Genomic DNA, 25594 nt, shown 5'->3' on the forward strand with positions numbered 1-25594 from the left:
AGATGTTGTGTACTCTAATGTATTGGAGATCAATTTCTGCCTTTTAAAGAGTATTGGGAGATCTAAGATTATGATCAACTCATGTAAATTTTCATCTTGATCATGAACATAAAATGTATCAAATTCACTAAACAAAACTAAACAAAATTCCATATTTTATTATTGATTACAACTTTTATATATATATATATATATATATATATATATATATATATATAAATTTAATTTCTTAAATTAAAAAGTGTTTTTTAATTAATATTTAAAAATAAATGTATTTTCTAAGTAAAAATTTCATTTTTATAATAAAAATCAATATTGTCATGACCTCCAAACTTATAATCAAAATCAATATTATTATAATATTGTCGTGAAATCTATATCAAATGGATTGAATTTTTAACATTAATTTTTTTACATTTCTAAATTCATTATTATACAATTTATTATACTACTTATCATTAACTATTTATTGAGTAGAGAGGCTCATTCTACAACCTAGTATGATGTGTAATTATGTGTCTGCATCATTAAAGTTGAATTTTTTCTCATATGGGCCCAAATAAAAATTTAGAAAAATTAAAAATAAATAAATAACTATACAAAATATTTAAATAATGTGGATTCATAAAAAAAAAATTGCACGTGAAGAAATTGGATCCTTCGAGGATTGAAATTTTGCTCATGTCAGCCTAAATAAAAGTTTTAAAGTAAAAAAAAAAAATAACTATACAAAATATTTAATTAATGTGAATTCATAAAAAAAAGTTTCACGTGAAAAAATTAGACCCCTCTAAACTCATATCAAATTCGTACTTAAGATGAATCTATACAGGTCATAATTAAATAATAATAATGAAAAATAGCTATCATCACTTCTCACAACATTTCATACCATACATATTGCCATACCATTCTAGAAGCACCTAAAATGATGCAATGGAAACTAGTAATTATTATAGAGTTGCTCACTTCTCCATACTTGTCTAACACCTGCACTCAATGCAATGGAAACAAATAATGATTGAGTGACTCTGAACCGACTTTCTGGATATGAAATGATCACGTTGTATAAATGAATCGTGATTAAACGAATTCAAATTACTCCACTCTTCACTAAAACAATTCTTTTTGTATATACATTTCGGAGTCATCTATGGAGGTGGAGGAATTGCCCGGATGGCTAAAAGTGGTCGGAATTAGGGAAAAAAAATTCAAAATATTGTAGAGGTGGTGTTTGAATCATGCTTTTGATTGTGGAAATGGATTCAACACCATAAAAAATGTCTAGGTTACCTAAAATTTTGAAGTTAAATGATTGTAACTTGGATTTAGAAAAATCCTTGCCAGATTTTCTCAAAATATGGTCGGAATTTCCATAACTTTCAGGGCAAAGAAACAGTCTTGTTAGACTATGACTATACGTTTCTAGGTGTGGGTTACTTTAGAATATATTACTATATTGTTCACTAAATCGATTCTGTTTTTATATATATGTTTCTAGCTATTGTTTATTTTAGAATTTATAGATTTTTTTTTTTATAAAAAATAAAATTTTGGGTGATTGAGATTTAATAGTGTGAATTTCTTTTTAGCGTACAAAATTTAATGGATAAAATAAAGGTTTCCAACACCAATTTTCTATGTCTATTTCTATCTTAACATTACAAATTCTTAGTGTTATAAATAATATATAATTATTTTGATGATTATGAACATTTATAACCATTTAACTTATATAATTATGTTACTAGTAGATTCTTTAACTAAGATAATTATGTTAGTATTAGATTATTTCATTCATATTAGGTTATTGTATTAATGTTAATACTAAATTATTTAATATAAGAATGCTTTTTTTATTTGTAAGATGATCATTTTTATTGCCTTCAAAAGCAAGAGAATATAGGAGAAAGTATAACCTTTTAGGTTAGTCTCTCATTGGGGATACATAACCATATCCAAAAACTAGATCCCTGTAAGGAGTAGAGGGTCATCTGAGTATTAGGTGATCCAAAATAAAACATCAAAAAACAGATGCACTGTGCAAAACATCTCAATAATAAAGAGTCTATAACATAGGTTACAAAATGCATAGACATGATCAATAACTAGATAGAGTCATCTGAATTAGAACCTGCAACTAGGATGGGCTCCTAGGATCCCTTAGATGGTGTCTCTATCGATTGGGGGAATACTAATATGTTATTGGATTCTCTACATTTTTTTATGAAAATCCCTTAGTTGTTCATATAAGTGCCCAAGAGAGTGGAGAATATCTATTTAGTGCCCATGTCTATCCAGAAATATGCGACCGAGAAGAAATTCCATCTTCTAATAAAGATCCACTATTTTCTTGTATTGGTTGAAATGACATCTTGCATGACTTGGTCTAGAATCCAAGCTACCCATTCAGTGAGGGCCTTTATGTTAGAGAGGAGATGTCTCTACATAGAAGCTTCTCCTTTGGAACATATGAATTAATCCTCAATATGACTTGGTATGAATTCATAGTAGTGTGATGCAAAGTCCTCCAACCAAAGATGCATGAGGGTGTTACCCTTGTAGGCCTACTTCTAGTAATACATGACACCCTTTGAATATTTCCCTTCTTATATTTCATGGGAAATAAGACAACGAAATAAAAAAACATAGGAAAAATCTATGGAGGACAAAGAAAGACAAGAGGATGGGGGAAGATCGATGTTGCATGAGGAATAAGCTCGATAATCTATCAACACAGGTACCTTTAGTGAGGAAACAATGAAAGCTCCACATGGTTGAAGGGGGAGAACATCACAAACAACCAAATATGATGGCCAACAAAAGATGCTAACGAGGAAACTTATAGCTAGCATACATGGAATAAAAAAACTAGAAATACAAGAAGTTAGATAACAACAAAGAAAGATGCGACAATTGTGATGATGGGAGGTCCAAAGATAAACACCGCAATAAGAGGACAAGGTAGAAAAACAAACCCAATTGTGGTAGAGGGAAGAGGGATTAAGGGAAAGGTCTAAAGATAAATGAAGAATGGAGGGATTCCAGAAGACACCCCTTTGAGCTAGCCCTAAACTAACTAGCCTGCACAAGTGCTTCAAGTACAATGGAAAACAAGTTACAAACAACAAGAAAATAATTTTAGAGTTGAGTCAACACAGCCACACAAGGATTGAAACACCTTGTCCTATAAGAAAAAATTCTAGCCTTGCAATCAAAATGCTAGTTATGGAATTTGTGACTTGGTCAGGTTGGGTCACAGTTGGGTATCTCACCATCAAGCTTCTTCCTTAGACCCATGCTTTTTGAGCTCGTCCCTCCCTACTGAGTTCTCTCCACCAGGACTAATTCTACTAAAAGGTGTAGACTAATTGGCGTGGTTGAAATCTCAACAAACATCACCTCCACACATGTGAGATGATGGTAATCACATGAAACAAATGTTGAACAACTTGAATCCATTACCATACTCTACATGGAATGACTAACCTTAAAGGCCTTCCTCCTACGATATACCATTGTCATTAAATCATTCTTTAGGGAATACTGCCATGTCCCTTAGTCCATTGACCATGTCGAATGGTGACATCCTACCCCACTTCTGCGACCCTTCCTCCTCGTAAGTCACCCTAGTTGTTTTTAATATTAATAATATTAATAACATTAATACTAATTTTTTTTTTAACATAAATAGTATTAACATTAATATTCATAAATATGAAAAATATATTTATATATGTGAAAATTATTAATAGTGACAACATTATTAATGTTAACAATATTAAAATATAATAAACATTGAATAAAAATATTGAAATTATGGTTATAACATTAATGTAATAACATTGTCATCAAAAAAGTGGAAGATGGTGTTGATGGGTGTAGAAATGACGAAAACTCATAGCAGTTGTTTAAATATTCTATGTTTTATAGTTTTTTTTGCCTAAATTCTCAAAAACAATTGGTTAGGTAATGTTGTTATGTTGTTTAAAATCTTTTTTGGAAGTTATAAATGGATTGAGCCACTAGAAACTTAGATTAAAGTTATAATTCCAATGATTTCATTGAATTTTGATAGGAAAGTATGATTGGAAAATTCCAAAAAATATTACAATTAAACTACAACAAAATGATGAGTATCCATTTATATGAAGGAAATTTGCTCTAGTTATTCTTTTATTCCTTATATGGTTGTGAAATAATTAAATATTTAATTTTGTATAATATTATATTTAAAAACTCTTTGACTAATGAAATATTCTAAATAATTTATTATCTATTTCACCTGACATGGGGATATGGGACACACAAGACACACAAATTCAAGTGTCTGATGGGCACCTAGACCACGGGGGATTCACTAAATGAACCTCTGACATATCACATTTGTTCGTGGCATATTACAAAATACCCTTCATTTGACTAAATATTGGAAAATGCCTCTAAAACTCACATTATATAACCCCCTACCAATACAAATCCAATACACCTTCGCAATTTAAAAACCACCTACTTTCACAAGATATTGTAGGTATCCACTTTTTCATTAATATTATTTACACCCTGTTATAGACATATTTGGGCACTGCAACCCCAATCACATATGTCCATAAACCAAGGGCTTCTAAACCCTAAAAGTTTTGTTTCACACCCTAAAGGAACAAGGTCAGCTGATTACATCATCTCCCAGAAGTTCTCCATGAAAAACTACTCAGAACTGGTCAAAATTGTACCATACAAACTCCTCCATGCATAGGGTGTGATGCATCTCAACTATTACACATGGGGGGTGCGATGCACACTGGAAAGCCCTTCTATAGGGTGCGATGAGTGAGAGCAGACAAATGGCAGAAGCAGTTTTCTAGGTGGAAACTCAAAGAATCTTCTAGAAACTACTCATATGGCACTTGCCTCTCTGAATTTGCCCAGGGATGAGTAAGAGACCATGAAATCTCCAAGTGGAACCAAGAACTATCAGTGAAATGAAACTAATCAGAATCCCAGAAGTTGACTCACTCTCCTATAAATATCAATATATGGATCCCTCATCTTACATATCCAGAGGCTGGAATTTTGTAATTTGCAAGGAAGTGTTGTTGGTTTCTCTTTGAAGACATTGTTGGGTGATCTTGCTTTGTATGAGGTGAAGAGGGTTTTCATGCTGGGAGGATGATGCTAGATCAGACAGCTTGGTTGTAATTCTCTCTTATACTACTTCTATTAATAAAGCTATTTGAGTTTTCCTCCATATGCTTGTATATCTCTGAATCTCGTATTTTCATATGCATTTATATGGTTAATGTACATCTGATCCTACATTGTTTATGGTTATAGATCTCTATGCTTTGATGTTATTTTGCGGCTTTGACTCTACAGGTGTTCTTTGAAGCAGGACAAGTGAGAAAGGAGTGGCTAAAGCTCTATCAAAGGAGAGAGGGAACAAGAAAGGAGACTAGTGAAAGACTAAGGTTGGTACTCTCTAGTTCTCTCTCATCTATCACTCATAAAGGAAAGCACAAGTAACTTTAGTTTGTTTGTTTCTAAGATAGCTACCCATCTTAGTGGGACTAGCAGCTCTGATTGGACACTAGTTTTCCTGATAACCAAATGGCGACTCCCCTTGGGAGTGAATAGTTTGTTTGTCTTGTTATTGTTGTTTGCTTTATAAACCACAGACAGAGCCTGGAGTTAAGCCAGCTAGCCTTCGAGCTTCTTTTTCTAAGAAACTGCAAAGTAGATCAACGCTGCTTCAATCAATCACCAGGTTGGTTTATGAACTAAACATCTAGCTTGCAAACATCATAAGTGCCCTAGTGGTAGCTCAAATAACCTCATTAGATCAGCCCCTATACTTTGTGTTTACTGACAATCATTAGCTAAGCATAAACCCCTGAACTTACCTGCAAACTGTGAGTGAAAAGCAAGGTCAGTCTCATCCTTGGACCATTGCATTATCTCTTCTTGGAAGTCCGGATGCATTGCACCTCCCATGTGTTGCAGATGAGATGCATCCCTATTTCCCTGTGTTACAGGTGTGATGATTGAATGAGACTGTTTTTGCCTCTAGATTTTGGTTTTTTCTTCATTGTCGTCAGCTTTATTCAGTAGTTTTACTGTCTATGATCAGTATATCTCTATTGAAACCATCTTCCTTTGCATTATTCAGCCTCCATCAAAAGGAATTGTGAATGTTTTTTTATGTATTTTTCATCATTTACAGTTCTCCCTAGAAAATAGTAGCTTAATCGAACTGTCGTGCTTTGATTTGAAAGTGTTGTAGGTGTCGTTTTCAGTCAAGAAAAAGAGTGTCGCAAAGCATTCCTCTTTTATATAGTCGATTACAGTTTTGCCATTGTATTTGATTTGAATTAATAGTATTTCAAGTATCAAAGGCAATTTTAAATTCGAAATTGCAAAGTGTCGTCTTGGCCTTACTTTCATTTTTTGAAAAGAAAATTGTTAGTACTGTCGCTTTGAAAGAAGATAGTTCAGATCTATACTTAGTTTTCTTTTTGTCATTCTCACATTAAGGAAACAGAAAAACGATACATGCATGTGCATTTGCATTAAGACTACATTCTGAAGTTGATTTAGGAAAAGTGCATCTAGTGTATGCTCTTTGCTCTATGATGAAAGAATTTCATCTCTCTTTCCTTAGTAGCTAGGATTTTCATTACAAAAAGAAAGTAAACGACCATTTATCATCTTGGATTACATATTTAGGAATTGTATATCTACATCACGCGGTGAACCTTAAAGGAAAACTTCTTAGGAAAGATCAACTGTAAAATAAACCTCAATGAACATAAAAACTCTTTGGAACCTAACGCACAACATTTAGAAGTCTAGGCTACAGACATATTCTAGTGTCGTGAAGCCTGGTAACTATCGCTTTCATCGTAGGTTGGGTGATTCCTCCTCTTTGAGACGATAAGTGCTAGTACGGACTTGTGCTCCCACGTACCGTTGAGTATATATTGGGAGATCACAATAGGCTACAACCTTTATACTTAGGAAGCCATGTTTTCCACCCTATCGATTGCAATGCACTGAACACAACATTCAGAAAGATTGACTGCACTACGTAACATTTATTCTGCAGTTTTGTGATTGGTTTGGTAATCCTTCTGTCTAGATTTCTAGAGTAGTCACTTTCATTCCTTTTCAGACTCCCTAAAAGAAAAGGTCCATCTGAGCACTTGTCACTTCAAGCTCATTAAAAATCGAAGGTGACTAGAGTCATCTTTAGCTTTTTCTCAACTTTTAAAAATTAAAAAAGCAAGTTGTGTCAAAGCGTCATAAAATTTATTTTAATCGGAATAACGTCACTGTTCCCTCGTTGGTCTTAGGTTGAGAAAATGGAGTCTACCAATCAAGGATTTCGCATTGGGGGAAATCCTAGCCCTTTCTCTTCTTGGGGAGATGTGGGTGCTCCACATATGGCTACATTGTCCCTTCCAAGACTCATAATTGGCTTGCCAGTATGGCTGTTCTCGACCTCTGTCGTTCAAAACACCGCAATTCCTCAGCGATCCAATCAGCAACCAGATGAAGTTCCCCCCCACCTTCTACTTCGTTTTTTTCTCCCTCTCCTTTTTCCTCTTCACTTGGTGAAGCTAGTAATGCTAAGAACCTAGTACTGAGAAGAAGAAGAAAGGGAAGAAGAAGAAGAGGAAGAGTCCAATAGCAAAAGGGGGTAACCATGCATCATTTGGCAAAAATCCAAACACTGGACCTTCCAAACCTAAATCTCCATGTGTCATTTGCAAGGGAGACCACTATCATCGAGATTGTCCTTGAATCCCATGGATCCTGAGGGACTGGTCTCCCCGCTTGCACAATCCAGTGTCTTCAACTTCTGACGATCACGTTGAGAGCACACCATCAATTAGTGAAAATGAAGCCAACTGAAAGAAAGGAAGATCTAAATTTCCTTGTAGACTGTGTGAAGGCGATCATGTCCTCCACCGTTGTCCTTTCCTAGATGAAGCTAAAAGGGTCTTGGATAACTGTCCTGCGTCACCGCAGCGGCTTCCTCCTGGATACAAGAAACTCTTGCCAAGTCCATTGCTAGTTGAAAAATCTAACTGACACTCCATTGTTTTTGGTCGAAGCACCTATAATTGAAGATAAACCCTCTGCAAGGATAATTTTAGGGGCGAATGTTCGCCCTTTGGCGAAATTAAGGGGTTTTAAATTTTTAGTGGGCGAATATTTTGTATCATAGTACATTTTTACAAATCACCTCAAATAGCCCACCTTATTTTAAGGGAGAGGGTAAAAAAGGTAAATTTAGCCCTTGAAATTAGGACTTACAACCTTCCATTCGCCCATTTTCAAGAATAGGTTTTATTTAAGTGAATCCATTCGCCCATTTTCAAGAATAGCTTTTATTTAAGTGAATCCTATGGGCCAAATACCATATTTATAAAAGAGGTATGGTAAATTAATAAAAATATAAATAAATGAGAGGTATGGTAAATAAATAAAACATTTTTTATATTTACTGCATAAGTCACCTTATATACATGTAAGGGTGTAAACAAATAAAAATATAAGTAAAGTGGAGGTATGGTAAATTAATAAAAATGTATGGTAAATAAATAAAAATATAAATAAACTAGACGTATCGTAAATAAATAAAACCTCTTTTTATATTTAGTCCATAACCTTCGTTCTATTTATGAAGGCTCAAGAAAGAGGTTTTATTCAAGTGAATCCTATGGGCCAAATACCATATTTGTAAAAGAGGTATGGTAAATTAATAAAAATATAAATAAACGAGAGGTATGGTAAACAAATAAAACATTTTTTTATATTTACTCCGTAAGTCACCTTATTTACGAACACTCAAAAAATGGGTCATATTTAGGTGAAACCTATGGCCAAAATACTATGGGACAAATACCATGGACTAGATTGTTATTAATACGATGAAAAAAACCATTATTAACCCTAATATTAGAATTAATAAAAATAAAAATGGCACATGGTATTGACCCATGGTATTCACCTAGAATGTAGCCTATTTAAATGGGAGAATTAAACCAGCATGTAGCCTATGCTAAGATTCACTAGGACTTTACAAAGTTTTATTATTTAGTGAAATACTCTCCAAGATCTTACAAGATTTTATAATTGAGTAAAATATTCGCCATGCCTGGTGAGAGATTCGCCAAAAAATTATATATACATATTATATTATTGATAAAATCGCCTTCCATTTTTCCTATATACCATGGAGATTCGCCCATTTATTATATTTATAAATTTAGGGGGGGTTCTTAAAATTTTCCCTGACCCTCTGAGTCCACAACAGAACAAAGTCAACAGGTCGAGACGGTAGTCGACCCAATCTTGTCTTCAGAGGGCCCACCTTCAGATGATTCTATCACCAACAAGAATGAGAACAACACCGTTCAAATTCTTTTCATAAACACAGACTTTGATGAACATGTGGGAAATCTATCAATTCCTTTACCGTAGGAAGGAAGTTCATCAGAGGTTTATTTGGCCATTTATTCGGTCCCACCTCCAAATAATCTAGTCGTTTCCTTCGATTGGAATCTAATAGGCAGATCTCGCCTACCATCTAATGTACCATTCTGAATCATAGTACAAGCTTACAGAATGATCATGGTTGGTACTATTATAGATGAAGGGGCTTCTGTGAGTATCCTTTCCTCAACTGCTTGGAAAGCACTTGGTTCGCCATCGCTTCTGCCTAAGATTCAAAATCTGATAGGCTTCAACAAAGGAACCAGTCGACCGTTAGGGATCCTTCCAAATTTTCCTATAACTTTGAGAAGGAAAACCGTTCATCTAAACATGATGGTAGTCCAAGGACCTCTAGATTACAATCTACTCCTTGGGCGTGACTACATTTATAGCATGGGAGCTATCGTTTCCTCACTCTTCCAAGTGATGTGTTTTCCACATGAAGGCAGAGTGGTCCACCTAGTTGACCAGCTTTCATTCCCTGGTTCAAACACAGCTATTAGTCAAATGCCATCCCTAACTGGTCTTTTTGCACAAGGAATGTCTCATCAATCTCCAGTCCATCCACCTGATGATCGCAAGTGATTCGATGATTGTGATTGAAACCCAGGAGGCATGCACCGTGGTCTGCTTTGGCAGGAAAACCCCAGATATAAGGTAGGTTTCCGCGTAGGAATATGGCTAGTCTGATAACCCTGTTCGTTTAGGAAAATGGATTTAGACTGGAAAAGGATTCCATCATCAAAGGTTATGTGATTGGCACTGACAACAGTCACCTTTGTCCATTTCGATGGACATTTCCAAGGAAGTGTTTTGTCTGCGACGCAGATGGAACAATCTTGCTAATGCAGGAACTTCCATATGGTGACCTGGAAACTCTACTTTATACCTAGGGGCATGCAAACATTTTTGCATGCAAGTGAAAAGCGATCATTTATTTTCTTAGTTTGTAGGCTCTTAACCCTTTAAACTCATAGGTTGGTCACTCCTAGCTTGCGTAACGAAAGGCTACAGAGCAATTTTTCGAATGGTGCAGGCTCGCTAAAAAATGAACCTATCAATGAGACATCCTTATTATACGATTGGCACAAGCAGTTTTACACAAAGTTCAAGCTCGTTAAAAAATAAACCTAGCAATGAGAAAATGTTCCCCCAAAGTTTATGCTCATTAAAAAATGAACCCACCTTCAGTAAATAATATTTTCAATCGCATAATTATTAGCTTTTGAACCTTGGTCGTGTTCTTACCATCACCTCCAGTCTTTTTTAGCCGATCATACGCCTCCATTTGATTGTTTACCCTTTTGAGGAACAACTGGGATGAGTGACTCTATTAGCTGTCTTCTTTACACTACCGTGATTGAAAAGTTCCAAACCTTACCTGGAACTAGTTGCTATCTAAAAACATCACTCGTTCCTCAAAAAACGAGTCTCCTTTAAGCTCTTTTCATTTGACTCGTAAAATATGAAAAGATTGCTCAGCAATTGGCCTCTCCAGCTCGTTAAAGCGATCGGAAGTGCCATCCCTTGTTAGACCCCTATACTACTAGTGTAACCCCTTATTGTTATTAGTATAACCCACTTATTATATTGATGTACCCATGTAGTGCCCATATCGTTACTATTGTACCCCATAGAAGTGCACTATTGTTATTATTGTGCCCTTACATTATTATTGTTATGTCGGCTCTGATTATGTTATAACCCCTTAGACTCCTATATATAGAAAGGAGGTCTTTTCATTTGTATCATCCAAGAATTATTCATTTATGTAATGTAAAGGAGGTTGCCCCCTCGAAGAGGCTGAGTTATAAGGCGTTGATCTATCTTTTCTATCTTTTCTTGAGCTGGTTTCATAACATTTGGTATCAGAGCTTTGGATTCTAGGGTTTCGCTGCTCCAAAAAGGTCGTCGTGGAATTTTCGCTATAACTTTTTTTCTGTGACGTTTCAGTAGTCACAAAAAAAACCCATTTGAGAAGAAAGCATGCTGAACCTTGTGTATGAATTTCAGAGCTTTTAGCGCGATATTTGCAGAGATATGATCTGAAGAAGTTGGTCTTTTTGCAGACTCCTGAATTACATTCAAAACAGGTGACCTGGGGAAAATCGTCATAACTTTCTTTTCGGGCATCGGATTGAAATTTCGTAAGAAGGTACAGAAAGAGGACGGACTGTACTTTTCTTGTATATATGTTTTCGAGTCAAAGGTCGCAACAATGATAGGCGGAACTTCATACAAATTCGCTCTACTGAACTAGTCTATAATCAGGTCACTGCGGGAGATTGTGCATAACTCTTTCATAGAGAATCCAATTTGGATCAGACTAGTGGCATTGGAAAGAGGACACATAGGGCTACTATAGGTCGCTATTTCAGAACTTAAAAATCCAAAAGTACAGAGTTACAGGCGTTTCAAGATCAAGGTCCTAAAATCAAGAAAAAGCAAGATGCGGAAGTTTGATGGCAAGGATCCGGTAAATTGGATACTTCAGATGGAGCAATATTTTGATCTACATGGTGTACAACTGTTACAAAAGGTATGTATTGCATCTTCATATTTAGAACCAGATCAATTTTTATGGTACGAAGGGCTTTGTTCTCGTAAACAACTTGTTACGTGGTCAATTTTCACGGAGGAAATGATAGCACATTATGAGGATACAAAGAGCAACAGCTTCTTTAGAGCAACACCACAACAAATGGAAAGAGTAAAAGGGCTTTGTGACATAGTGGAAAGAAAAATTATGGAAACCAGGAAGCGTACCCCTCACAACTATAAAGATGGAAGTGTTGTTTCTCCTAGCCTTCCACAACCTACAAGGGTTACACCACAACAATTGGAAGAAAAAAGAGAAAAAGGGCTTTGTTACCATTGTGATAGCAAATGCACTAAAGGTCATAAGTGTGCTGAGAAGAAATTATTTTACATAGAGTATGAAGAGGAGGAAGAAAATGATCAAGAAACATCAAAAGAAGAGGATATAGGCCAGGACCTGACCCCAGAGAAAGAAGAAATGAATCCGACCATATCTTGGAAGGGATTGGAAGAAATTACCACTCCTCAAACTCTAAAGATCGAAGGAAATATCAAGAAGAAAAATGTTCAAGCAGTGAAAGATCACATCGAGCATCAAGAAATGAATCTGACCATATCTTGTAAAGGATTGGAAGAAATTACCACTCCTCAAACTCTAGAGATAGAAGGACATATCAAGAAGAAAAAGGTTCAAGCAGTGAAATATCACATCGAGCATCAACAACTAGTTCTCCAACTTTTAAGGGATAACACCACTTCGGTGCAAAATCAAACGAAACAACAGGTAGATCAACATCGTAGTGAAAAATGTTTTGATATAGGTGATTGGGTATTTTTTCTGCTACATCTCAAGCAAGCTATTTATGACAAGGAAATGTTGGCAATACTACATGCACTTAAAAAATGGCGACCTTACCGAATGGGAAGACTCTTCAAGGATGAGGATGTGGAAGCATTGTTTTGTGCTATTTCTATGATCCAACCAGATTGGATAAACGAAGCAAGGGATGAATGAAAAAAGGACGAAGAAGTATGGCCACTTATTCAAAAGTTGCAAAAGATCCCAATTCAAACAATATTTCCAGAAATTGAAGAGGAAGGAAAAATCATATTGGAACCTGGAGCAGTCACAGAAACAAGAACCCGACAGCTACAAAATCGATCAATTTCAGAGTATCTCATCAAGTGGAAGAAATTACCCGCTGAATATTCCACATGGGAGGACAAGAATTTTATACAGAAGCATCAAGAACTACTCAAGCATTGAGGACAACGCTTTTTGAAGGAGAGGGGCATGTTAGACCCCTATACTACTAGTGTAACCCCTTATTGTTATTAGTATAACCCACTTATTATATTGATGTACCCATGTAGTGCCCATATTGTTACTATTGTACCCCATAGAAGTGCACTATTGTTATTATTGTGCCCTTACATTATTATTGTTATGTCGGCTCTGATTATGTTATAACCCCTTAGACTCCTATATATAGAAAGGAGGTCTTTTCATTTGTATCATCCAAGAATTGTTCATTTATTTAATGTAAAGGAGGTTGCCCCCTCGAAGAGGCTGAGTTATAAGGCGTTGATCTATCTTTTCTATCTTTTCTTGAGCTGGTTTCATAACATCCCTCCTCTAGATTTTAATCTTTTTGGACCCGATGGATTATTACACAAAAATATCAAGTGCTTGTCTTGTTCGGCTCGTTAAAACTATCGAAAAGTCATCCCTTTCGTATTATTTTATACTTTTTCGGACTTAAGGGATTACATTATGGAAAAGGACTACCGGAGTTGCCTTTCTGTCCCTTTTTAGACTCTCTAAGACTAAAAAGGACCGAGTTATCTTTGTCGTCAAACTCGTTAAAACAATAGTGAAAAACTTGTCCATGCAAACAAGAGCGAGTTTCACTGTCGCTGGGCATGTTAAAACATAGCGACAGGTTTTCCCGAAGGGCAAATTATAAAACAATCATATGTTATCCTCCTCCAGCTTAACAAAAATAAAGAGGTACTGGTCAGCAATGACTGGCGTTACCATGATTGAGTCGGGTTGGGTTATTCCGTTCACCGTTCATATCACCATTGGTCCACTGTACCATCCATTTTTGGGGTTAATGCTACCAATCCAATTCAGTGTCGCCAATATGTTCAAGAGAAGTTGCTCAGAGAATTCACCAACCTAGCTAATGCTTCATCCACTACAATACCTTCAGTCTCCATTTTTCATGACTGCCACCCTGAACCTTGTACCATTAGATCATTTTCACCTCCACAAAATCATTTGCTCCATTATGTGTCGTAGATGTGGGATTCATTAAGGCCCTCCTACGATGGGTCACTTCTTGTCGACATCAGCTCATTATCCAAGAAGTTGACTTAGGAACAACCCTTTCAGTACTTTGAATCTTTCATGCCTCAATGGAAAGTTTCTCACTTCCGGCGATCGATTTACATCAATGGCCTTTGACCGAAAGATTTTCTGTGGTGTTCGACATCAACTCATGTATTCACACCATGTGAATTGTACTGTAGTACCTTGAGGGTCATTATCATTATTGGTGATCCCACTGTTAACAATTTACATCATTGGCTGATAATCAGGCGATGTCTTTCCATGTTTGACATAAGAACATCTTCTCACATGGATCAACTTGTACTTTGAGCAAAGATTGGACGAGTTTGAAGACCGCAGATCTAGTTTCATCCATCCGGGCTGCGATATATTCAGGAAAATAAAGACATCAAATGTACATCACAGCTGCACAGATAATCATATAGACTAAAGGATGATGGCTCTACCAGAATCGTCAGTCTGCCACACAGATGATTATCTGTCTTATGTACATGAATGTGAATTTATAAAGCTGAGCATGGGAATGCTCGCCTTAGCTAGATCATGAAAATATTTTGAAGATAATGTATTGTATTATATCTTATTACCGGTCACATTCCAGTTCAAAAAACCTCGGATCCTCATTATAAAGCATTTCACCCGACATCAAAATATTTACAACCTCATGCTTTAGGGGGCAACTGTTATAGACATATTTGGGCACTGCAACCCCAATCACATATGTCCATAAACCAAGGGCTTCTAAACCCCTAAAAGTGTTGTGCTCCATGCATAGGGTGCGATGCATCTCAACTATTACACATGGGGGGTGCGATGCATACCAGAAAGCCCTTCTGTAGGGTGCGATGAGTGAGAGAAGACAAATGGAAGAAGTAGTTTTCAAGGTGGAAACTCAAAGAATCTTCTAGAAACTGCTCATATGACACTTGCCTCTCTGAATTCGCCCAGGGATGAGTAAGAGACCATGAAATCTCCAAGTGGAACCAAGAACTATCAGTGAAATGACACTAATCAAAATCCCAAAAGCTGACTCACTCTCCTATAAACATCTGTGTATGGATCCCTCATCTTAGAGATCAAGAGGCTGGAATTTTGTAATTTGCAAGGAAGTGTTGTTGGTTTCTATTTGAAGACATTGTTGGGTGATCTTGCTTTGTATGAGGTGAAGAGGGCTTTCATGCTAGGAGGATGATGCTAGATCTGACAGCTTGGTTGTAATTCTCTCTTATACTACTTCTATCAATAAAGCTATTTGAGTTTTCCTCCATATGCTTGTATATCTCTGAATCTCGTATTTTCATATGCATTTACGTGGTTAATGTACATCTGATCCTACATTGTTTATGGTTATATATCTATATGGTTTGATGGTATTTTCTTGCTTTGATTCTATAGGTGTTCTTTGAAGTGGGCAAGTGAGAAAGGAGTGGTGAAAGATCTATCAAAGGAGAGAGGGAACAAGCAAGGAGACTAGCGAAATATTGAGGTTGGTACTCTCTGCTTCTCTCTCATCTATCTCTCATAAAGGAAAACAGAGCTAACTTTAGCTTGTTTGTTTCTTAGATAGCTACCCATCTTAGTGGGACTAGCAGCTCTGAATGGACACTAGTTTTCCCCATAACACACCCCTTTATATTTTTTCATTAACTTCGAGCTCCATTTTTTGTACCTACCAATGTAAAAACCCTTTACCCCCTAAATATCCCCCAATATATTATGTCGTTTTTCCCTCAATAAATATCCCCCAATATGAATGCACGTGATATCATATCGCTCCCTTAGTGAAGCCCCTGTGACCTAGACCCCGTGGAACATGACACATATGATACATTATATATATATATGAAATGAAAAGGTAAAGCTAAATAGATATTTCGATGATTTCATATTACACAAATTCTCATTTAGACATAGATCTAGATTCTACATTGCAAATTTTTAAGTTGTACAATGTAATATTAATATTTATATATAAAAATACAATCGTGACAGATTCATCAATGATCCAATAGGAGAAAGACAAGAAACTACAATTTTTCATTAAGTTAACAAAATCAAAACATGTTACATTTGAGTCCTGAGGATTCTTGACTAGCAATGGCAATAGTAAAATGTCAGACCAGGAGGTAACTCCTCAAATCAAATCATATTATTCATTCAGGTTGTTCATTATTATATACAAGACAGAGTGACTATTCATTTCATCTTCCGATGACTCTCCATCTTTCCTATTATTTATTTACATTAATTACAGTTGTTTTCCCAATCCCTATGATTAGGTGTTAACATTCCCCCCCTTAATCTGAAGGGATGTTGGTGAGTCCAAGCATCGTTCTGAATCTTTCAAGCTTTTCTCTTCCAAGCGCTTTGGTGAAGATGTTTGCAATTTGCTCATTATTGGAGCAATGGTGGAGATGGATTGTTTTGGCGTCAACATGATGTCGAATCAGATGATATTTAGTATCGATGTGCTTTGTTTGATCATGGAACTTTGGGTTCTTGGCCAACTTTATTGCCGATGTATTATCAATCATGAGTGGATCCGGTTGTCCTTATTTTACCTACAAATCTTCAAGAATTTTCCTGAGCCACACAATTTCTTTTGTTGCCTCAGCTGCTGCCACATATTCTGCCTTTGTTGTGGAATCTGCTAGAACTAATTGTTTGCATGACCTCCAGGAAATAGCTCCTGATCCAAGACTCATAGCATAACCTAAAGTAGATACCCCAGTTTCTTTGTCTCCATCGAAGTCTGAATTAGAGTATCCAATCAAGCTGATGTTGCCCACCTGTGTATATTTGATTCCAAATTCATGAGTTCCCTTGAAGTACTTTAAAACTCTTTTTACAGTAGACCAATGTCCCTCACAAGGCTATTTCATAAACCTGGAGAGGATTCCAATAGCAAACAAAATGTCTAGTTTGGTAGTAGTTAGGTAGTTGAGACTTCCTACAAGTTGTCTATACTTTGTTGCATCCTCAAATTATTTTCCTTCAATGGTTGTGACCTTTAAGTTTTGTTCCATAGGAGTAGTTAGACGATTTCATTCAGTGATGTGAAACCTGTTCAATAGATTTCCAATGTACTTCTTTTGAGATAGGAATATGGACTTCAGATGTTGAGTTACTTCAATACCAAGATAGTAATGAACATAACCCAAATTAGTCATTTCAAAACCTTTTCTCAATTCCTTCATTATGGATGCAATGTAGCTTTCATTGTTCCCCATCATCAAAAGATCATTTACATATACCACAAGATACACAATTCTTTTTCCAACCTTCTTGGCAAACAAAGTTGCATCATCAATATCATAATGTTTGAAATTGAGTTTTAGAAGATGCTCAGTTAGTTTTTCATACTAGGCTTGCGGTGCTTGTTTTAGGCCATAGAAGGATTTCACAAGTTTGAATACTTTATGTTCATGTCCTTTCACAACAAATCCTTCAGGATGGGACATAAAAATATTCTCTTTTAGATCTCCATTCAAGAAAGCAGTTTTTACATCCATTTGATGGACTTTCCAACCACTTTGAGCAGCTAGGGTAAAGAGTGTCTCGATGGTAGCCCATTTTGTTGTGGGGGCAAAAGTATCCGCATAATTGACCCCTTCCTTCTGTGTAAAACCTTTTGCCACAAACCTGGCTTTGTGCTTGTCAAGTGAGCCCTTAGCTTTATACTTGTTCTTGTAGACCCACTTGCAGGCAATTGATTTGGTTCCTAATGGAGGATAAACCAACTTCCAAGTGCCATTCTTTATCAGGGCATCATACTCCTTTTGCATCACTTCTTTCCATTCATCATGAGAAGCAGCTTCTTTGAAGGAAGTTGGTTCAAAATCTGTAGACAAATTCAATTCACAATCATAAGAAACATCCATATCAATAGGTGAATCAGAGTCATCTACATCACCTCCATTTTTCCATTTTTAATTTCTAGTTCCTGTCTTTCCAACCTCATCAGGATGAACACTTTCAAGTGTCTTTGTCAGCCACTATGGGGGACCTTTCTCAGATTGTCCAGACTGCTCCGTTGATTGAGTTGGAACTAAATCAAGACTGAGTCTCCCAATTCTTTCAACCACATCACTTAAAGTATCATCCGTTGTTGGAGTTTCATGTTGGGGAGAAAGTGCTTCCGAAGAAGATTCCATAGGTTGATCTAGTATAGGAATCCCCCCTTCAGGATGTGGAATCTGATTATCAAATTCTTAAAATGGATTTTCATTTGCAAATCTATCCAATAAATCAAGTTGTTGCTCAACAACATTGTCAGTTTTGGATGATTCAAGAAAGATTACATCCCTAGATACAACAAAATTTTTATTGAGTTCATGATAGAGAGGATATGATTTGGAAGTGTTTGAATACCCCAGGAAGATCACTTACGACTTCGTGCACCAAGTTTGTTTCTATGTACCATTGGTATCAAGGCATAACATGTGGAAGCAAAGACCTTGAGATGCTTTACCGAAGGAATGTGGCCATACCACATTTCATAAGGAGTCTTGTTTCTAATAGCATTAGATGGACATATTCTTTACATATACAACACATAGAACTGCGTCAACCCAAAACATCAATTTTACATTTTTGAAAAATTTCATGTAGCGTACGATATTTAAGATTGTCCTATTCATTCTTTCAGCTACTCCTTTCTGTTGGGGATTATAAGGCACATTTATTTGATGTTTGATCCCATGTTGGAAAAGATAGTTTTCAAATTCATTTGAAGTGTATTCTTTTCCATTATCAGTGTGAATAGAGCCAATATGATATTTTGCATCATTTTCAATCCATGTATGAAAGTTCTTGAATATTTGAAAAGCATCATATTTGTTCTTCAATAAATAAACGTAACACATTCTAGTGTAGTCATTAATAAATGTCATTATATATTTATTTCCATTTGTAGAAGGAACAGGAAAATCTGAATGAATGAGTTCATGTTTTCTATGTGCTCTTGAATGTGAATCATGAAAAGAATGTTTTCTATCCTTTCCAAGAATGCAAGCATCACATTGCTTAAGTTTCCTAGGAATTGTAGGCAAACCAGTAACACCATTTTTCTTCAACAAGCGGAGGCTGTCATAGGTCAAGTGTCCAAATCTAGCATGCCATAATAAACTTGATGGAAATGTCCCTTCTTCATAATGAGAATTGTATGATAAATTTTGTGCACGAGCAGAGGTACCCTGTAGCTTAAGAAGCCTTTCTTCTTCTATCCACGTCATGACAAGTGAGTGCTCTAATGTTTTTCTCACCTCAAGCTTGCCATCAAAAATATGAATGGATTGTCCTTGATGGCGAATGTGGACCAATGATAGAAAGTTTCTCCTTAGCTGTGGGAGATATAGAACATGATGTAGAAGAAAGTCTGGGAGACCAGGCAATTTAAGCCTAATTGCGCCAAGCCCTAATGGCTTGAGTTTCGATTTGTCTACAAAGTATACTGCTCCATCAACACTGTTAGTAAATTCCTCCAAAAAATCTTTTCTAAAATTCATGTTACAAGTTTCTCCTTAATCAAGCAGCCAATCATTTTTCCAAGAAGCAAGTGAAGCATTAAATAAGTCTTCATTTACTCCAATATTATAGTGTGCCACAACATAGTGAGCGGATTCAGGTGCTTTACCTTTCTCTCTATCATTAGTCTTACCTTTGGGTTGGTTTATTTCCTACTCAATTCTTTCCCAAGGCAGCTTGCATGTGGATGCATCATGTGATCCATCTCTTTTGCAGCATATGTAGTGCAAATCTAACTTTTCTCCTTGAGAGTGTCTGCCCCCTCCCTCTGAAATTTCTTCCTCTTCCTCTTTGACCACCTCTTCCTCTGGAAGAATCTTGAGCGAGATTCTTTTCTCTATCAGCAAGGCACACAACCTCTTTAGAAGACTCAGGAGTTTTCTTATTCCCAAAATTTTTCTCTCTTTTAGCAAATTTTTTCATAAGGGAGTCAATGGTAATATCTTTGAGATTTCCATTTGCTTGCAATGACTCAAGATAGTTTGAGTAAGTGGGATAAAGTGCCTTGAGAAGAGCTATCAAAGAAATATCCAATTCAAGATTAGTGACTTTGATATCATGCCTTATAGATTTTACTTCTGATGCAAAAGCAAGAGGATCATTATTTTGTAATTCAAGGGTGAAGAGTTTAAAATCTAAGTGGCGTAAAAATACTTCTACTATCAATTAAAAGAAATATTGTACTTCTGGTGGTAAAACAATTACAATATGATATGTATAGAGAGGAGATATTTTTAACACCTAATCATATGGAAGCAACCACAGTGTGGGAGGAGCATAAAAGTGTGGGGGGAGGGTGTGTTTAGCCATAGTGATCAAAGGTATGAACGTTGATACCAAGCATTCACCGTGGAGCAGCTACCGCACCAGCATTCAACGTGGAGCAGCCACCACACCAGCGTTCAACGTGGAGCGAAGATTCGACTGTGTATTAGCCATAGGAGCATTCACCGTGGAGGAGGGTGTGAGATGGGGTATGGCCGAGGGTGCTGTAGAAGGCATCTTTCAACGAGGAGTGGCATTCACCACAACAATACCACGGTGGGCGCCATGAGATGGGGTATGGCCGAGGGTGTTGTAGAACACAGTGTTCAACGAGGAGTGGTGATCACCACAATGATGCCACGGTTCCGTGGGGTTCACCACAGTGATACCATGGGATACCACGAGATACCACGAGAGACCATTACTCAAAACTTCCAGCTTGATTTTGAAGCGTTTTACCAGGACTGTACCACGACTGTGTATTCTTATCTGGGAGGTAGTGTCAGGGCTTCCATGCTAGCGAGAATCAGTAGGATAATAGTGAGAGAGATTTTAGTCTACATAGGATTCAGAACATAGGCAGAATAGGAAGAATTGGAGTTACAAATTAAAGAGGGAAGCCAAAAATGGCACTGGCTCTGATACCATGTTAGACCAGGAGGTAACTCCTTGGACCAAATCATATTATTCATTCAGGTTGCTCATTATTATATACAAGAGGGAGTGACTATTCACTTCATCTCCCGGTGAATCTCCATCTTTTCTATTATTTATTTACATTAATTACAGTTGTTCATGCAATCCCTATGATTAGGTGTCAACAAAAATAAAAATATAAAATATATACAACTACAAGGTAGTAGGTAGATCATCAATCAACATCATTTTCATGGTCATCTCTGCTCTCCTTGTTGGGCCCTTTGTTTTTTGATGTTATTTTGGGAAATAAGTTTGTAGACTAGTCACAAAGAACGAAATAGATAGATCTACCAAAAGAAGGCTACCAAGACATACAAAGAGATAGTTAAATAATTTATATTGGGAATTGTGCAAGTAGAAAAGAAGGAAACACAAGCTTAATTTTTAAAGGATCAAGAAGGATAGGGATGAAGGCACTAGATCTTGTCATAGTTGACCAGATCAAGGAACATGTGCAATGACCAAATCAAGTGAGATAATCTATAAATGAAGCCACAAATGGGAAAATTGGCCAACTAGAGCTAGAATTAGAATTCGCACTCCTATATGTCACTAATGATTTGTGTGTTGAGGTTCTGTAGTCTGTACACAATTATGATACTTCCTTCAATGAATTGTAATGTTTTGTGTAATGAAATTGATATGAAGATATGATAATTGGAAAGTTTGTGCAGATATGTGTTTAATGGATGCTTGATTAATAGAGAAAGTGATGTAGGAAAGACTTGTGTTATATGATTGATGAATGGATGACCCATTTAAATTCTTTAATTAAATATGCATAGTTCTTTATCTATTAATCTATCAGTGATTGATTTATAACTAGATCTAGTTACAATAAATTATTCTGTTGTTAAAATGAATAAATAATGTGATGATAGTTTTGGTTTCATGCCATTGAGCTCAACCCATGTTATCATTCTTTCTTTTGGCACACCTAGGGTGAGACTCTCTTTTCCTCTAAAGAGAGTGAAAATTTCGATGATAAGCTAGACTACGAAAATACTTTGTTGGCAACCTCTAGTAAAACCTTGTGTCTATAATGTTCCGAACTTTTCACCAATAAATTGTTCCTTTGGTGGGACCCTAAAGTAACAAGAGGGATCTGGATCATGGTCTCTAGAATTCTTGGTAGAGGTATTCAAGTCTTGCAGCATGAGAATATTGACCATTTTATTTTGCAACAGGCTCAAATGAGAGAGAAGAGTATGGACTAGGTCAAATAAGATTTTTTTTATGATGAACCTAATTGTGACAAGTACGAAATCTTTTGGTGCAAGTTCCCTAAAGAATTATAGAATTGGTTGAGGCAACTGCAAGTCAAATTAGGAGTTGAAAGTTGCCTTAGGTTCCATAGAGACTGCTCTGCATTTGATTTGGTTGAAATTCACCTATTAGTTATAGATTCAATAAGGGTTGTTTATTTTTGGGTAATTAGGACATTAGAAGGTTATATTATTGAGTTTGTAGCTGAAAAACATTAGTGTTGTTCTAGAGAGAAAGTCATATTTAAGTTTGGGTTGCAAGGAAGGATGTGGAAATAGATCCCACTTTGGATTGAAGTTTTGATGGTTGAATAAAATCTACTATCATTCCAAGAAAATCGGATGGATGCTTAAAACCCTTAGTGCTAGGGGTTGGATCTATTGGGAGGAATGTTGTGCAGTTGTGGAAAATGAGGGGCTTTTGTGATGGAGAAAAAAGAGTTGCGTAAGGCATGAGTTTTTAGAGTGTTGTAGAGGGTGTGGATAGATGATGAGTGGCGAGCAAGTAATTTCTGTGATATTATGCGTAGAATAAGTGAGTTATAGTTTATAGGAGAGGTGGTGATGAGTTCAACATCGTGAAGGAATAGCATGGGTAGTCCATACTTGTGAGAAAAAGGGGAGAATGAGGGATATAATTTTGGTGAAATAGGAGGTGCTAGTGGAAGCTTTTTGGGGAGTTAGATTGGGATAGGTAGACCCCACTCAGAGATAAGAACATTTCGTATGCATGAGCTAACAATACAACCGATTATGATGACTGATGAGGATACTCTAGGAAATGATGATATGCACTTTCTGATGAGGTTATTATTCATTGAAGATGACTCAGTCCCTCCTAGTGTGAGTATCAACAGTGTGGTACAACTCCTCCTCTCCCTAACCTTCCCCCGGTATTGTATTACAATCCTGATCATTTCATTTCTAAGTTATGTAAGACTCTAGAATTTCAACAACTACATTTTAGATATAGCACCAATAGTTCTTGTGGAGGAATTAGTTCTACTAGTGGTTTTCATTCAAGTTAAAAATATTATTCTCAACCGGGTTCCAAGGGATTTATAATAGTTCAGCCTGAGCAAACAACCATGGCTAGGAACATGGTCAAATCACTTATCCATTATCCATAGTTCTCAAGACGAGGTGGTGAAGATGTTGAACAACATTCATATCTGTGTGAGGATGTATGGAAGGCTAGATAGACTCTTCATGCCACATGGATCATTGGGTTCCATACTACATTACAAGACTGGGTGCTATGATTTTTCATTAATTGGATCGATGGAATTCCTAACGCCACCATGAATATAGTTAAATGAGAATTTCTTCAAGAATTTAAGTTGCCCCAGTCTAATCAGCAAGGTTTGGCAAAATTTTTGAATGTTAGATAGAGGGAGGGAGAATCTGCTTGGCATTGTATGCAAAGATTCAAATATGCTATCAGTAAACTATCTTATCCCAATGATCCTCATCATTAAAGAGATTTCTTCATTAAGGCTTTGTTACTCATGACTAGGATTTTGTTTTCGAAGTAGAATATTGATACACGATAGGATTCTATAGATAAAGCGATGCAGATTGAAGAAATGGAGCGATACCCTAATGATTATAAACTGGGAAATTCTTCTACTGATCCTACTATTATGGGGCCACAAACACAAATCACCAATGTGACTGATAAATTGAAGCATCTTGCTACTACGTGATCCATGACACTTTAAGTTTGGTGCACACACTTCTAAGCAGAAGGGCATCATGTAATGAGTTCACGCGGCTCAATGGTCCAAGACCATCTAGAATGCCTATTAGACCTCCTCTACTACCACCACATACCATTGGGGTTGCACATATTTCTTCATCAATTCCTTTTCAAGGACCTACTCAATATCGGGCATTCCAAAATCACCAGCGTATGACTATGGACATGTTTTGTGAAATTTCAAAACCTTTCGGTCATTGACCTCATTTATGTCCTATTTTACAAAAGTATTCCATTTTGTCAACACCATATTTTGTGATTTTTTTGGATTTCCCGCACATGATATAGACCAACGTTGATCTTTAAATGCATTTGTTGATCACCTACACTGCACAAATTTTTTATTCAATGAAACTCCTCAGGGACGAGAAGGAGGAGATCTAAGGGGAGGAAGGACATGAGGGATAGTTCTAGTTAGATGCTATCAGTACGACCAAGAAGGTCATGTTAGAAGTGATTATCTAATGCTAATAAGACCTTGGTGTTCACACTTTCAAGTGAATACACATGCTATTAAGGATTATGCAAAACTTATTTCTTGCTAACATGAGAGTAACTAGGTAAAGGGTGCTAATCTGATTAATGTTGAACCTTGAGAACCAAAACTAGTTGTGCAACCTAATATTAACATCGTGACCATAGGAGGGAAAATAACTAGGGCTAATATTGAAACTCATGGACAACCGATTGTTATAAAGCGGGTGTCACCCAAAAATTCCTATGATCCCAATCAATCGAAAGAATATTACCTAGATGTAGATGAACTATTTAGGCATTTGTTTCTTTTCATTGTTCCCATGCTAAAAAATGAGAATGAGTGAAGAATAAGAGTCGTAGACCATCACAAGATACATCTCAAACAATTTTATAATGGCTCAAGTTATTTTTGTAGATTATGTGTGATGAACAATTAACTGGTCAATTGCCCAAGAAACTAAAATAAATCATGAAGGATGATCCATTCTCGGAAGAGACTATTTCTGATAGTCTACTTGAAAGTAGTTTTAGGAGGATCGAGAGAAATAATAATAGAATAGGGAGATAATTCTGACTTGATTCATATATTGTTGGATACGAAATCAAGGAATCTATGTTAGATCTCAATTTATATGTGAACATTTTACCAAGAAAAAACTGAGAGGCACTAGGGAAACCGAGGCTACTATTTTCCCCAATCCAGCAACGGAT

This window comes from Pinus tabuliformis, chromosome X (genome assembly GCF_031772625.1).
Source record: "Pinus tabuliformis cultivar Carrire ecotype Pingquan chromosome X, CPIR1, whole genome shotgun sequence".
Taxonomy (NCBI): domain Eukaryota; kingdom Viridiplantae; phylum Streptophyta; class Pinopsida; order Pinales; family Pinaceae; genus Pinus; species Pinus tabuliformis.